Source organism: Schistocerca cancellata, chromosome 3 (assembly GCF_023864275.1).
Source record: "Schistocerca cancellata isolate TAMUIC-IGC-003103 chromosome 3, iqSchCanc2.1, whole genome shotgun sequence".
NCBI lineage: Eukaryota > Metazoa > Arthropoda > Insecta > Orthoptera > Acrididae > Schistocerca > Schistocerca cancellata.
Window position 1 is genome coordinate 757704523 of NC_064628.1, and position 13833 is coordinate 757718355.

The 13833-nt window shown below is 44.3% G+C and overlaps 1 non-coding gene across 1 annotated transcript; it reads left to right on the forward strand.

Annotated features, from left to right (window-relative positions):
• Window positions 1–1482: 1482 nt before the first annotated feature.
• Window positions 1483–1566, forward strand: Trnas-gga (transfer RNA serine (anticodon GGA)). The gene is given in 2 exon segments: window positions 1483–1522; window positions 1532–1566. It is a non-coding gene; the product is annotated as a tRNA-Ser (tRNA).
• The last annotated feature ends 12267 nt before the right edge of the window (window positions 1567–13833 follow it).

Here is a 13833-nt window from a genome sequence, read left to right on the forward strand (position 1 = left end):
AATTTCATCAAACAAAATCATGAACACCTTATGTAGCGCCCACTCCAGTAACCGGCATCAGCGGGCGGTGAAAACCCGTGTTCTTTGTCTCTCGATCGACATGGAGCTGCTCACTCAAATCTCAACTGCTCAGTTGCCTGATTGGTCGTGACGGTACCGGCTGTTTTCGTTATGCAGCCAACGATTTAACTGGCGGACTAAAACAGTGCACAGAGAGTCCCCACAATTCGCCAGCGACTTACAACTCACATAAAGATAAATGATATAAAAGACGTTTTCTGACAGATGACTGTCAATGTTCGCCTGTAGTGATTGCCACTAGGGCTTGATGTGTACATTCGGCACACTGTCACATAGAACCCGCGCAAATAAGGTGGCTGGTAGATGTGCAGTCGGCAGGGCACGTGTGGGGAGAGCAGTAGTGGGGGAAATACCGAGTGATGGAGGGGAAGTGCCGTTCTGAAATGAAGTCCACACTAAATTTTTTTTTGTTTATATTAAGTAGAGCTCCTCCAAGCCCACACATGCATGGTGATCATTCGAAAAGATAATCACATCTGCTTTGGTTGTTATCTAAAAAAATTCCTCTGAAAATGCAAAAAAAGCAGCAATTTAATTTCGCCTGACTTTTTAACAATTTGAATCTTTCAGAACAGCGATGTGAGGGGTGAATTTTGAATAAAACCTACACTTTTCTCTATTTGTCACATTGCAATTTGCTTCTTTTACTAGAACACAGCAAATTTGACGCAGTGTCACCTCATCAAGACGTTGTGCAGACGCAATTACGAGAGAATTCCGAAACAGTAGTTTATTAAGTTTATTAAGCAAGGAACTGAGGAACAGCAAGGTCAGTAGCGTATGGAAAAAAAAAAACGTTCTCAGAACAAAAATAAATATGCAGTGTCTTCACTTGTATAGTTCCAAATCGCATAGCATTTCTCGTATCCTTAGCTATCGATGGCCCTTAAAATTTACATTATTTCATCGAAAAAGTCTGTAGTTAGTGGAATAACGCGGAAGGTAGTGAAGTGTTGCGTAATAACCATAGGCAAAATACTCTCCCCTCTGTGTGCTATCATTTGCGAAAATCTCATTTCAATATTTCAAAGGAATGTTGTGGATATTTCACTCCGGCATCATCGCTGCCTCTCGCGATCGCAAATGAGTGTGCTGCGTCAAATCAGTTTTCTCGAGACTGGTGACAGATAGAGACATCCACCCAAATCCACATAAAAATGCAATATGTTAACTAAACTTGACTAGGAGAAGGATCGCTTGGTAGGACATATTCTGAGGCATCAGGGGATCACCAATTTAGTATTGGAGGGCAGCGTGTAGGGTAAAAATCGTAGAGGGAGACCAAGAGATGAATACACTAAACAGATTCAGAAGGACGTAGGCTGCAGTAGGTACTGGGAGATGAAGAAGCTTGCACAGGATAGAGTAGCATAGAGAGCTGCATCAAACCAGTTTCTGCTGGCCTGAGTGGCCGAGCGGTTCTAGGCGCTACAGTCTGGAACCCCGCGACCGCTGCGGTCGCAGGTTCGAATCCTGCCTCGGGCGTGGATGTGTGTGATGTCCTTAGGTTAGTTAGGTTTAAGTAGTTCTAAGTCTAGGGGACTGATGACCCCAGACGTTAAGTCCCATAGTGCTCAGAGTCATTTAAACCATTTTGAAATCAGTCTCTGGACTGAAGACCACAACAACAATAACTAAATTTCATGTACAGCAGCATATTACGTAATATGCACCAAGCGCAAAATCATTTCCCTATTTTTCATTGCAAACTTCTTCGAATTTCGCTCGTTGTCTTAATTCCGTGAAAATATCACAACCGTTATGATCGTTAATGAAATGGTAGGCACATTATCATAAATCTCACAAATAAAGGTATAAATAATACAAAAATTAAATTGTTTTGCCAAATAGTTTCGGTAAATACGTTCGAGAGAGACTGCAGGGCGTACGCCTTGATTCTGTAATCGCCGACCAGCTGAAAGGGAATAAACACTTGTCTTACTCCCTTTCCGAACAAAGGAATGAAATCGCCCAGCGCTTTGGTCGAAAACTGGTCACTGCGCTTCGGCTACCGTATCCTGTGCGGACTTTACTAAAGCATTACACGACAAAGCACACTGTTCTTCTTTGTATCTCCTCTATCTGCATCAAACCTCTGCAGGTACAAGCCCCAGACTGACAACAATATTCAAGAATCGGATCACAGAATGAGTTTTTTGTGAGAAACGTTTTCGCGGTCGAATTGAAGGATTCTTCAAAAGAGTCTCATCTAGGAAACTGCTTTTTCCACACGTTCACTGTCCTGAAAAACTCAAGGACGAAGGTAGGTGAAGTAATATAACCTATTAACTGTTCGGTGGAAATGAATGAAAGTACGGTAGTACGCTGTAAGAGATCTCTCGGTCAGGGGTAGAGAGATGGACGTGACGTGGCGTGAGGTTAGCGCTACTATAACACCAAATGGGACTGGTCTCCCAAAAGGACGTAGTTAAAGAGCGGGAAACGATAGTGTATGTCAATCAGCGAGCATGGTGTTCTTCATTACAACATTACTTGGAGACAACATTTGTATGACTTGACACGGGGAGAATCATTGGGAGGCTGGAAAAAGAAGCTAGTGTGACGAGATTAGCCCTAGTGTTTGGCGTTTTACTTGTATACGGAGCATTCCGAACCACATAGACTGCTGCCCGAAGGAGAGGAGATGGTCGACCACAGTCAACTACAGCAGCAGATGACCGCTACATTGTGCAACAGACAAGAAGAGACCCACGTCAAACAGTATGTGCAATTGCAACCATATTTCTTCTTCTTGTAACTCACTTTCCTTCGGACCTAAAGAAGGTATGTGTGATTCACCTCTGTAATATATCTCACTTACTGAATAATAATTGTCATGTCGACAGTAAATGCGACTGCATTCATTGTAGAAGCCTTTTACTAAACACGTATTAATTTTATTGTATAAGTTTTATGTTGTAAATGATCGTGTCAGGAAGTTTGCACAGGTTGTTTGAAGACAGAATGAGTAATAGCTATCCGGGCCCGGCCGGCTAGCCGCGCGGTCTAACGCGCTGCTTCCCGAGCGGGAAGGCGTGCCGGTCCCCGGCACGAATCCGCCCGGCGTGTTAGTGTCGAGGTCCAGTGTGCCGGCCAATCTGTGGATGGTTTTTAAGGCGGTTTTCCATCTGCCTCGGCGAATGCGGGCTGGTTCCCCGTATTCCGCCTCAGTTACAGTATGTCGGCGATTGCTGCGCAAACACTGTTCAAATGGCTCTGAGCACTATGGGACTTAACTTCTGAGGTCATCAGTCTCCCAAACACTGTCTCCACGTACGCGTACACCATAATTACTCTACCACGCAAACATTTGGGATTACACTCGTCTGGTATGAGACGTTCCGGGGGGGGGGGGGGAGAGGGGGGCGAAACGCACAATGAACCTGGGTTCGATGTGGGGCCACTGTGGTGTGGGTGGACTGCTGTTGTGACCTGTTGTGGGATTGTGAACGACTGAGGGCTACGGCGGATCGAAGCCTCTCCGTCGTTTCTAGATTCCCCGTTTAATCGTTAAAAAATTGTACCTGCACATTCTTTTCTAGGAAGTGTGAACTAATACTTATTACCATTTTTTGTGTGGAAGTCAATTAAACATTTGCCGGCCGCGGTGGCCGTGCGGTTCTGGCGCTGCAGTCCGGAACCGCGGGACTGCTACGGTCGCAGGTTCGAATCCTGTCTCGGGCATGGGTGTGTGTGATGTCCTTAGGTTAGTTAGGTTTAAGTAGTTCTAAGTTCTAGGGGACTTATGACCTAAGATGTTGAGTCCCATAGTGCTCAGAGCCCCCTTTTTGAATTAAACATTTTCACGGTCAATAGTGCTTTCAAATAATGAGAATGTACAATAGCCATCAGGCCTCATACACGAAAGGAAAAATAATAAGTGATGGCCTTTAAAATCACAATGAAGGCGATGCAACATAACAAGATAACTGATTACTTGTTGATGTGTGTTATAATAGTGCCATAGCATTTATGACGTATCATTCCCGCGTCAGGTCCGCCCCCGGTTGCTGAGTGGTCAGCGCGACAGACTGTCAATCCAAAGGGCCCGGGTTCGATTCCCGGCTGGGTCGGAGATTTTCTCCGCTCAGGGACTGGGTGTTGTGTTATCCTAATCATCATCATTTCATCCCCATCGACGCGCAAGTCGCCGAAGTGGCGTCAAATCGAAAGACTTGCACCAGGCGAACGGTCTACCCGACGGGAGGCCCTCGTCACACGACATTTCATTTCATTTCATTCCCGAGTGAAACATTTATTCACGTGCTACATACTTTTTGCTCAATTTAATTATTTTTCTCACTTCATTATCTGTTTAATCGACAGGGGATGTCAAATTGATTCCATATTTTTAGATTTCCAGAAGGCTTTCGACACCATTCCTCACAAGGGTCTTCTAACCAAACTGTGTGCCTACGGAGTATCGCCTCAGTTGTACGACTGGATTCGTGATTTGCTGTCAGAAAGGTCGCAGTTCGTAGTTATAGACGGAAAGTCATCGAGTAAAACAGAAGTAATATCCGGCGTTCCCCAAGGAAGTTTTGTAGGCCCTCTATTGTTCCTGATGTATATTAACTATATAGGAGACAATTTGAGTAGCCGTCTTAGATTGTTTGCAGATGATGCTGTCATTTACCGTCATGTAAAGTCATCGGATGATCAAAACTACTTGCAAAATGATTTAGATAAGATATCTGTATGCTGCGAAAAGTGGCAATTGACCCTAAATAAGGAAAAGTGTGAAGTTATTCACATGAGTACTAAAAGAAATCAACTAAATTTCGATTAAGCGATAAGTCACAGAAATCTGAAGGCTGTAAATTCAACTAAATATTTAGGGATTACAATTACAAATAACTTAAACTGGAACGATCAGATAGATAATATTGTGGGTAGAGCAAACCAAAGACTACGATTCATTGGCGGAACACTTAGAATGTGCAACAGCTCTACTAAAGAGACTGCTTACATCACGCTTGTCCGCCCTATTCTGGAGTTTTGCTGTGCGGTGTGGGATCCGCATCAGGTGGGAGTGACGGATGACACCGAAAAAGTACAAAGAAGGTTAGCTCGTTTTGTATTAACCCGAAATAGGGGAGATAGTGTCACAGACATGATATGTGAATTGCAGTGGCAATCATTAAAACAATGGCGGTTTTCGTTGCGACGGGATCTTCTCATGAAATTTCAATCACCAGTTTTCTCCTCCGATTGCGAAAACATTCATTTGGCACCCACCTACATAGGGAGAAATGATCATCACGATAAAATAAGAGAAATCAGGGCTCGCACAGAAAAATTTAAGTGGTCGTTTTTCTCGCGTGCCGTTGGAGAGTGGATCGGTAGATATACAGGTTGAAGGTGGTTCTTTGAACCCTCTGCCAGGCACTTTATTGTGAATAGCAGAGTAATCACGTAGATGTAGATTTAGATGTAATAATGCGTGGGTGAACTGACTTCCAAAATATTTCAACAGGTACACTCATCAGTCAATGTTATTATGACATTGTACCTCTTCCCCATGTGCGTCTTTTCGGGGGTACGTTAGCCCCTGACTTAATTTTTATAGGCAACAATACGCGACAGCATAGAACAGCGCAGACGACACGCTCTTGGAACGAGAAGATATTCGTCGAATGGACTGGCTTGCCCATTCTCCTGACTTAAATGTCATACGGCACATGTGGGATACGTTGAGGAGACTTGCTGTATCACGTCCACATGCACCACCGACCATTCAACAGTTGTCAACTGCACTGGAGGAGGAATGGGACGCCCTACCACAAGAACTCGTCACCAACGTTGTGGCCAGCGTGGGAGCACGTTGCAGAGCTTGCACACTGCCGTCCGTGGTGATCATACTATTAGCAATAATGTCCCGCCTTTTCTAATGTCTAAGGTACCGCCATGGATCGCGGTGTCTTCAACGTAATTGTTGTCATTTCTGTTCGTATCATTGCGTATTTCTTTCAGTTACCTTCGCCGGCCGCGGTGGTCTAGCGGTTCTATGCGCGCAGTCCGGAACCGCGCGACTGCTACGGTCGCAGGTTCCAACCCTGCCTCGGGCATGGGTGTGTGTGATGTCGTTAGGTTAGTTAGGTTTAGGTAGTTCTAAGTTCTAGGGGACTGATGACCACAGATGTTAAGTCCCATAGTGCTCAGAGCCATTTGAACCATTAGTTACCTTCTGTATGTAGACTGACGTGATAAAAGTTATAGGATAATTGGTAATATCGTGTCGGACCTTCTTTAGCCCCGGGTAGTGCAGCCTATCGACTGGGCACGGACTCAGCAGGTCGTTGGAAGTCCCCTGCAGTGATACTGAGTCACGCCTCCTCTTTAGCCATCCATTACTGTCCATAATTGCGGGGGTGTCACCGGTGCAGAATTTTGTGCACGAACTGACCTCTCGATTATACCCCATAAATGTTCTATGGGTGGCGTAATCACTCGCTCGAACCGAGCAGAATGTTCTTCAAACCAATCCGAACAACTGGGGACCGGTGACATGGCGCATTGTCATCCACAAAACTTCCATCGTTGTTTGGGAACGTGAAGTTTCTGAAGGTCTCAGTCAAACGTAGCCGTTTCCATGCAATGATCTGTATAGTTGGACCACAGGACCTAGCTCTTCATCATCACCATCCTATCATCCTCATCGACTGCAGGTCGCCGAAGTGGCGTCAGATTGAAAGACCGGCACCCGGCGAACGGTCTGCCCGATGGGGGGCCCTAGCCATACGATTAAATAAATAAAAGCAAGGGAACGCACGTCGATCGTCTGCTGCCATAGTCTATTAACCCCAAATTTTGGTGCATTGTCATAAGGATAAGTTCGTCGTACGTTCTACGTTGATTTGCCGGCTGCGGTGGTCTAGCGGCTCTGGCGCTGCAGTCCGGAACCGCGGGACTGCTACGGTCGCAGGTTCGAATCCTGCCTCGGGCATGGGTGTGTGTGATGTCCTTAGGTTAGTTAGGTTTAAGTAGTTCTAAGTTCTAGGGGACTTATGACCTAAGATGTTGTGTCCCATAGTGCTCAGAGCCATTTTTCTACGTTGATTTCTGCGGTTATTTCACTCAGTATTGCTTGTCTCTACGCCAACGCCGCTCCCCTTGGTCGTCAAGTGAAGGCCGTAGGCCACTGCTTTATCATTGGTGAGATGTAATAGCTGAAATTTGGTATTCTCGGCACATTCTTAACACAGAGGATCTCGGAATATTGAATTACCTAACGATTTGACAGGAATACTCTCTTTCAAAATCTGAAGGTGGCAGGGGTAAAATACAGGGAGCGAAATGCTATTTACAATTTGTACAAAAACCAGATGACAGTTATAAGAGTCCGGGGGCATGAAAGGGAAGCAGTGGTTGGGAAGGGAGTGAGACAGGGTTGTAGGCTATCCCCGATGTTACTCAATCTGTATATTAAGCAAGCGGTAAAGGAAACAAAATACAAATTCGGAGTAGGTACTAAAATCCATGGAGAAGAAATAAAAAGTTTCTGGTTCCCCGATGACATTGTAATTCTGTCAGAGACAGCAAAGGACTTGGAAGAGCATTTGAACAAAAGGGACAGTGTCTTGAAAGTAGGATATAAGATGAACGTCAACAAAAGCAAAACGAGAATAATGGAATGTAGTCGAATTAAATCGGGCGATACTGAGGGTATTCGATTAGGAAATGAGACGCTTGAAGTAGTAAAAGAGTTTTGCTATTTGGGGAGCAAAATAACTGATGATGGTCGAAGTAGAGATGATATAAAATTTAGACTGGTAATGGCAAGGAAAGTGCTTCTGAACAAGAGAAATTTGTTAACATCGAGTGTACATTTAAGTGTCAGGAAGTCTTTCCTGAAAGTATTTGTATGGAGTGTAGCCATGTACGTAAGTGAAATGTGGACGATAAGTAGTTTAGACAAAAAGAGAATAGAAGCTTTCGAAATGTAGTGCTATAGAAGAATGCTGAAGATTAGATGGGTAGATCACATAACTAATGAGGAGGTATTGAATAGAATTGGGGAGAAGAGAAATATGAGGCACAACTTGACTTGAAAGAGATCAGTTGGTAGGGCATATTCTGAGGCATCAAGGGATCACCAATTTAGTATTAGAGGGCAGCGCGGAGGGTAAAAATCGTAGAGGGAGGCCAAGAGATGAATACACTAAACACTTTCAGAAGGATGTAGGTTGCAGTAGGTACTGGGTGATGAAGAAGCTTGCACAGGATAGAGTAGCATGGAGAGCTGCATCAAACCAGTCTCTGGACTGAAGACCACAACAACAACAACAACAACGATTTTCGAAATGGAATATCCTATGCTTCTAGTTCCAAGTACCAATCCGCGTCCAAAGTCTTAATTCCCGTCGTGTGGCCATAATTAAGTCGGAAGTCTTTTCACTTGAATCACTTGACTACAAATGACGGCTCCCCCAATCCACTGCCCTTTTACACCTTGTGTACGCGGTACTATCACCACATGTACGTGTGCATATCGCTACCCCATGACCCTTGTCACCTGTGTCTATGCTATCCTGTCTATTTATGGTCGTAGTTCTATCGAACTATGTTATTTGTCACTGACACATCGTACGGAATTTACTTTCGTCCTCAAGTTTTGCACGCTAACGCAGTATTTGGTGCTCATTCCACTTTAGGTCGCTCCATACGGTTACTCCCAGGTTTTTCCTAATTTTTACTGTTCCCAGTGACTTAGAGGCAATAGTGCTCAAGTGTATTTATAGTAGGAATTCCAGCAGTTAGCGACTGTTTTCCACTAAAATCTGTGCCAAACGGTAGGGTAGCAAACACGCAATCTGCGTCTTACCAGGGCAAGGCGGAACCAGGTTACGCCGCCTCTTAACCCCGGAACCTGCAGCAGAGAGGTTTGTTGCGCGAATGGGCTTCGGCGGTCGCCGCGTCTGGGAAACGAAGCGGGAGCCCAGGCCTGCTGAACACGCGGGGGAGCAGTGCAGCGCCCGGCAACCGGCGCTCATTCGGCGCGCTGAGTCAGCACGCGGGCTTCGCACCCAATCCGGCGCGGAGGCAGGAAGTCCACCGCAGAAAAAGGAAGAAGGCGACCGAGCCTTTAATCGTAACGGGAACTGCCTCTCGCTATTATGCTTTCCGTCAGGCACCGAATGTAGGCGGAGATTACAGTTTCTTCCCACGGCCTGTACCTTTTAGGGTAATGCCTTCTGCCGTATCACACTTTACAGATCTCTGTGTAATCTGGACTCTAGTTACTGGAGTAAACGTTACAAACCTTTCCTATTTCTGTACATGCAAGAATCGTTAAATCTTACGTGACATCTTCAGCTCCTATAGTCCTGTCGTACTCAGTTGCGTGTATAATATTACGTAGTATTGATAATTTTTAATTTAGAACCATCTAATTACAACTAGATGAAACACAGTTTTTGTGCCATGCGCGTTTCGCCTTTATTCTTTAAAAAGCATCTTCAGTGGCCTGGAATACGTACGTATTTTTATTTACACTGTTTATTTACATTTGGGACGATGTACATGTAGGTTATAAATAGCTCTGGCAGATTGCTTTTCTTTGATGTAGTAATAGTTTTAATGTTTTACTTTTTGTGTCGTGGACGTTGTTCTACATATTGTATTTTCGTTCCATTTCTACCGTTCTTCTTCTTCTTAGAATTACAATTTGGGATTTAATTTTTACAGACTTCACAGCACTAGGAACTGAGTACTTGTTTTGATGTTGTGTTTTCATGGATGTTGCCAATTGTAGAATGTTAAAGCAAAAGATCGAATATCACTGCCAACTATTTAACCTATTTTTGTGATATCTGTGATTTGCGTGCTTGTGCATGTGTGTGTGTGTGTGTGTGTGTGTGTGTGTGTGTGTGTGTGTGTGTGTGTGCGCGCGCTTCGTTAGAAAGTTGGATCGTTTTGAGTGTTATTAATGTTTTTTATATAAGGTATACGTGAGTGGAATGCAGCCGACGCTGGCGCGATGGTTGGCGATTCTTAGTGTCTATAAATGGTTCCGTGACAGTGGAAATCCAATGTTTTCGTGCGCGTGCTTTATTGAATCGCTACTCCACCTCGAATAGCTGGAGAGATTTGGTGGAGATAAATAAAATCGAGCCGCCCCCTGTGGCCGAGCGGTTCTAGGCGCTTCAGTCCGGAACCGCGCTGCTGCTACTGTCGCAGGTTCAAATCCTGCCTTGGCATGGATGTGTGTGATGTCCTAGGTTAGTTAGGTTTAAGTAGTTCGGAGTTCTAGGGGACTGATGACCTCAGATATTAAGTCCAATAGTGCTTAGAACAATTTGAACCATTTGAATAATAATCGAACAATAAGCCCGAGAATCATATTTAAAAACTCTTACTATAAGCCTTGCAAACGTATCTCTGATGTAGCGTATAGCTCCAAGTTGCTAAAATTACTCGAATCCAACAAACCTCAGGGCAATCTCATGCCCACCAGAACTTGGAAGCAGAACGGCAATCTGCCTCAATAGTTATTAAGAGTTACAGAGACATTAGAACAGTCACAAACCCGTCGCGTTTTAGACGCTGAACGTCACCCGTCTCTTACTGCTTCCACAGCGACCGCGTCATTTACAGGCTGTACGACAGAGAGTCGCACTTACGTATGTCGAACGTGGGAGACTACTGGGGAGGCTGTATTCGATTATGATTTATTAACTATGTTAAACATAAATTAGTCATCCTAACGGGATGGATCACAAATGTAGGCACCATAACGCATTAAAATGGGAGGGAGTAGGGATTGTTATGTGTTAATCTGATGGCAACATTTCACACCCCGTACTAGGTGAGCCAGAGACGCCCCTAAAAACTATACTTTTACACGAATGTAATGAATCGAGGCATTTCTAAAATACAGGGTGTTCAAAAATGTCTCCGCATTGCCGTATGGTTGTTAGCCGCGCGTGCCGTATGATTGTTCGCCTGCTTGGGTTACTTCCCGTCAAGTGGACTCTCCCAATATTCCACCGTTTCCTTTATCTCAGCCAGCGTCAGTAGTATCGTTGGTGTGTGTCGTTACGTGTTGACGTGAACTTTTAAGTTTAGTTCCTTTGTTCGTTTGTTTCGTTTTGTCACTGTTAAAATGCTAACCATTGAAGGACGTGTGTTTTTAGTCGAACAAGTGTTCAAAGCTGCTGGTAAATACACGGTATCAGTTCGACAAACGTTTAATTCAGTTTTCCCGTAGAAAACACTCCCACATCGCGATACTGTGCGACATTTGATTAATAAATTTTACGGGTTCAGTGACAGATGCTCCGAGAGGTGGTCGTCCTAGCGTTTTGTCTGACGATAAACTACTCGATATTTCCGATAAACTGTCCATGAGTCCGAACAAGTCAGTAAGAAAACTCGCCCAGGAACTGTAAGGAAAATAATTAGAACTTTTCCCATACGAAGTAACAGTCGTGCAAGAACTGAAAAATACTGATCATGGCGAGAGACTGCATTATTGTCAATGGTTCAAAAAGTTCATTGAAAAAATGGAAAGTATAAATTAAACGTTTTTCACTGATAAGGCGTGGTTTCATTTATCCGGGTACATGAATTTGCAAAATTCTCGTATGTTGAGTGCTGCAGATCTATTGTGTACTCATGAGGAACCACTTCATTTTGTGAAAATAGGAGTTTGAATTGAAATTTCTAGACATTGGACTGTGGGTCTCATATTTTCCAACGAAACAATAAACGCACAACGATACTGCAGTGATATTCTGTACCCATTTATAGGAGAACTTGTGTTAAATGAAATACTGAACGGTTATTTTCAACAAGATGGTGCAACCGCGCATACAGCTCACGTTTCAATGTCACTGCTTGCTGATGTTTTTGCTGATCGCATAATTTCACAGGGACTTTGGCCCCCACGATCGCCTGACCTGACACCCCCTGACTTCTTCTTCCGGGGGCGCAGAGAAAGCAACTGTCTATAAACCCGTCCAGAATCCAACGCTGAATTGAAGACAGTAATATCCACTTTTACTGCTTCTGTCACAGAAGAAATGTTATAGCTTATGTTTGGGAACATGATTAGATGAATTGAAATGTGTGTTCAACAACAGGGGGCACTCTTTCAACATTTAATGTGAAAATCTGTAAGTAAAAATCAATATTCAGTAAATTAATAACTTGTATTTCACTGAGTTTCATTTCGGTATATTCACCGCGACATACGGCACGCGCGGCTAACAATCATAGGCACTGCGAAGAGACTTTTTTGAACACCCCGTATAATTAGAAAATATAATGCATGCTTTCAGATTAGACATACAGCAAAATAACAGAAAGACATTTATTATGTACCTGCATATCGGCACTGCACGCATTTTTTATACGAGGTGCATTCAAGTTCTAAGGCCTCCGCTTTTTTTTCTCCGGACTGGAAAGAGATAGAAACATGCGCATTGTTTTAAAATGAGGCCGCGTTCATTGTCAATACGTCGCAGAGATGGCAGCACCGTACGGCAGATGGAATTTTACCACCAGCGGCGAGAATGAGAACTGTTTTAAATACTTAAAATGGCTACGTTTAGCCTTACTTGAACAGCGTGCAATTATTCGTTTTCTGAATTTATGTGGTGTGAAGCCAATTGAAATTCATCGACAGTTGAAGGAGACATGTGGTGATGGAGTTATGGATGTGTCGAAACTGCGTTCGTAGGTGCAACAGTTTAATGAAGGCAGAGCATCGTGTAACAACAAACCGAAACAACCTTGGGCTCGCACAAGCCGGTCTGACGACATGATCGAGAAAGTGGAGAGAATTGTTTTGGGGGATCGCCGAATGACTGTTTAACAGATCGCCTCCAGAGTTGGCATTTCTGTGGGTTCTGTGCACACAATCCTGCATGACGACCTGAAAATGCGAAAAGTGTCACCCAGGTGGGTGCCACGAATGCTGACGGATGACCACATGGCTGCCCGTGTGACATGTTGCCAAGCAATATTGACGCGCAACGACAGCATGAATGGGACTTTCTTTTCGTCGGTTGTGACAATGGATGAGACATGGATGTCATTTTTCAATCCAGAAACAAAGCGCCAGTCAGCTCAATGGAAGCACACAGATTCACCACCACCAAAAAAATTTCGGGTAACCGCCAGTGCTGAAAAAATGATGGTGTCCATGTTCTGGGACAGCGAGGGCGTAATCCTTACCCATTGCGTTCCAAAGGGCACTACGGTAACAGGTGCATCCTGCGAAAATGTTTTGAAGAACAAATTCCTTCCTGCATTGCAAGAAAAACGTGCGGGAAGGGCTGCGCGTGTGCTGTTTCACCAAGACAACGCACCCGCACAGCGAGCTAACGTTACGCAACAGTTTCTTCATGATAACAACTTTGAAGTGATTCCTCATGCTCCCTACTCACCTGACCTGGCTCCTAGTGACTTTTGGCTTTTTCCAACAATGAAAGACACTCTCCGTGGCCGCACATTCACCAGCCGTGCTGCTATTGCCTCAGCGATTTTCCAGTGGTCAAAACAGACTCCTAAAGAAGCCTTCGCCGCTGCCATGGAATCATGGCGTCAGCGTTGTGAAAAATGTGTACGTCTGCAGGGCGATTACGTCGAGAAGTAACGCCAGTTTCATCGATTTCGGATGAGAAGTTAATTAGAAAAAAAATCGGAGGGCTTAGAACTTGAATGCTCCTCGTACATACATCTCTACACCACTATATACTCAGACACCTCGTAAAGTTCCTAGTTTACTTACCATCACTCATCCTAACA